Source organism: Propithecus coquereli, unplaced genomic scaffold, assembly GCF_000956105.1.
Source record: "Propithecus coquereli isolate 6110/MARCELLA unplaced genomic scaffold, Pcoq_1.0 Scaffold344, whole genome shotgun sequence".
NCBI lineage: Eukaryota > Metazoa > Chordata > Mammalia > Primates > Indriidae > Propithecus > Propithecus coquereli.
The window spans coordinates 627,865-631,255 of record NW_012149108.1 but is presented as its reverse complement, the minus strand read 5'-3'; positions in this window follow the sequence as shown (position 1 = coordinate 631,255).

Here is a 3,391-nt window from a genome sequence, read left to right as displayed (position 1 = left end):
TAGCATGATGGTATTTCTAGTCCCTCATCATTACCAGGATGGAACATGACATTCCTAGTGTGATCTGGCCATTGCAAAGCTAAATTGGGGCCCACCTAAGTTTTCTGGGGTGCCAAGAGCAATAAGAGGAAGTTCATGGCGTTGTTCTACATGCTTGAAGACCTTGGGATCTGACCCAAAGGACAGAGAAGATAGGTTCATGTGACATGTACTCTCTGCTCAACAGCTAGTAATGACGCAACTTCCAGGTCGTATGTACCCACTTTTTGTCTGTGGTCTGGATGGTTGTGAAATGGTTTGTTTTCTGACTGGATTTGGGTACAAAAGGAAAACAGTCACTTCTATTTCATCATAGAAGGTGGTGGTGTACCCTCGCTCCTAGACACAAATTCTAACTTTGTTTCAACTTTCTTTACAGTCAGCCCTGTGCCATACACTTCTTTAAGCCCCATTGTTAAGTAAAGCAACTTATTAATACATTGTCTTTTCCTCTCTGTCTCCATAATTATTATCCTAATTTAGATTGCCATCTCCTCTCACTATTACGGACTATTGCAACAGCTTCCTAAATAGTTTTCCTTTCTCTGGTTCATCTTCCTCACTCTGCCAGATAAGAGCACAGTACCAGTTAACATTTCTCTGCTGATCTGTACTCTTCAGTAGCTCCCCGTTACCAATAAAGGAAAGATGAAACTTCCTAGGGTGGCATTCAAGGTTTTCCAGGACCTCCAAACTCTTCCCTTCTTCCTGCTTTTCCACATTCAAGAGAGACTATTCCACATTCTCTGAACCTGTCTTATCTTTTCCTATGCCCAAGTGTTGGTCATACTGTATGCGCTATAAAAAAATGCCCTTTTCTCCTTCCTTTCCAAAACCGTGTATCAAACCCTACCTTCCTCATTATTCATATTTATTCCTCCCACCACCATCAAAAGTTGGATTCCCTGCTTCAGTGGTCTAATAGTATATTCTGTCTCTTTCTATGGTACTTATAAAAATCTGCTTATTTTAGGCATATGTATTAATGTCCTCTTTCAACTTTGTAAATATTATAAGTTACTTCGAAGGAGTATTTGGTTCTTGCCTCTTTTCTTTATCCCCCAAAGCATTCAGCAGAATTTGTGCTTATTTTTACTGAATACCATAGAAAGAGCTTGTTGATTTGTCATGAGAAGCACCCTAGATCCCAAAGATTTCCAACTTTTTACTAAATGCCTTATAGTTCTACATTTTACACTTAAGTCCATGACTCATTTTGAGTTAGTTTTTCTATTTTTAGTAGAGACGGGGTCGTCTTCTTGCTCTTGCCCCATCTGGTCTCTAACTCCTGACCTCAAGTGATCCTCCTGCCTCGGCCTCCCAGAGTGCTAGTATTACAGGCGTGAGCCACCACAACCGGCCTTGAGTTAGTTTTTGTGTAAAGTGTGAGACTTAGGTTAAAGTCTTCTACCTCTCCACCCAGCCATGGATGCCCAATTGCTTCAGCACTATTTCTTGAAAAGGGTATCTTTTTTACATTGAATTGCTTTTACACCTTTGTCAGAAATCAGTTGGGCATACTGTGTGGGTCTATTTCTTGGTTTTCTGCTCTGTTCCATTTTTCTACACTTGATCATAGCCAAAAGGTGGAGAAACCATCTATTCCATTGTTCTCTACATCTTTCTCTCCACCAGTCCCATATAGTCTTAATTACTGTAGCTGTACAATAAGTATTAAAATCTGGTAGTCTGATTTCTCCCATTTTATTCTTTTTCAAATTCAATTTTGCTATTGTGCTTCCTTTGCCTTTCCATATACATTTTAGAACAATCTTATCTACATCTACAAAATCTTTTTGCTGGTATGATAGGAATTATGTTAAACCTGTATGTCAATTCGGGGAGATGTGCAATGTTGAGTTTTTAATCCATGAACATGGTATGTCTCTCCATTCATTTAGGTCTTCTTTGATTTCTTTCATCAGCATTGTGTAGTTTTCAGCATATATATGCTCTGCATATGTTTTCTTAGATTTATACCTTTTCAGTTTTAAAAAGTGACTATAAATGCCATCATATTTTTATATTCTATGTCCGCATGTTCATTACTAGTATATAGAAGAAAACTGATTTATGTATGTTTATCTTGTGTCCTGTGACCTTGCTAGACTCACTTATTAGTCCCAGGAGTTTTTTTCTGTAGATTCCTAGGGATTTTGTATGTAAACAATGGATTTTGTATGTAAACAATCATGTCATCTGCAAATAAGGACAGATTTTTTCCTTCCTTTCCAATCTCGTATGCTTTTTATATATGTTTCTTGCTTTATTGCCCTGACTAGAACTTCCAGCAATATGTTGAATAATAATGAGAAGAGCAGCTATCCTTGCCTTATTCCTGATCTTAGGGGGAGAGCATGCAGTCTTTCAAAACTAAGAACAATATTGGGTACTGGTCTTTTGTTGATGTTCTTAATCAAGTTGAAGAAATTCTCTCTATTTCTATTTTTCTGAGAGTTTTTTTATCATGAATGAGTGTTGAATTTTGACAAATTTTTTTTCTGCATTGAATACTATAACCATGTGATTTTTTTTCTTTAGCCTGTTAATGTGGATAGATTACATCGATTTCAAATACTAAATCAGCCTTACCTCCTTGGAATAAACCCCGTTAGGTCATATGTTTGTATAGGTTGCTGACCTCTATTTGTATTTTACATTTAAGTCTGTGATCCCAGGCCAGGTTTTGTGGCTCACGCCTGTGATCCCAGCACTTTGGAAGACTGAGGTGGGAGGGTTGCTTGAGGCCAGGAGTCGAAGACCAGCCTGGGCAACATCACAAGATCCCATTTGCCTGGGCAACATAACAAGATCCCATTTCTACACAAACAAATTTAAAAACATAACTGTGCATGGTGGTGTGTGCTTACAGTTCCAGCTACTTGAGTTTGAGGTTTTTGTAAGCTATGATGATGCCACTGCACTCCAGCCTGGGCAATAGAGCAAGACCCTGTCTCTTAAAAAAAAAAAAAAAAATCTGTTGTTCTATTTTTTTGTTTGTTTGTTTTTGAAACAGGGTCTCACTCTGTTGCCCAGGTTAGAGTGCCATGGCATCAGCTTAGCTCACAGCAACCTCAAACTCCTGAGCTCAAGCGATCCTCCTGCCTCAGCCTCCCAAGTAGCTGGGACTACAGGTGCATGCCACCACACCTGGTGAATTTTTTCTATTTTTAGTAGAAATGGGGTCTTGCGCCGGGCGCGGTGGCTCACACCTGTAATCCTAGCTCTCTGGGAGGCCGAGACGGGCGGATTGTTGGAGCTCAGGAGTTCGAAACCAGCCTGAGCAAGAGCGAGACCCCGTCTCTACTAAAAATAGAAAGAAATTAATTGGACAACTAAAAATATATAGAAA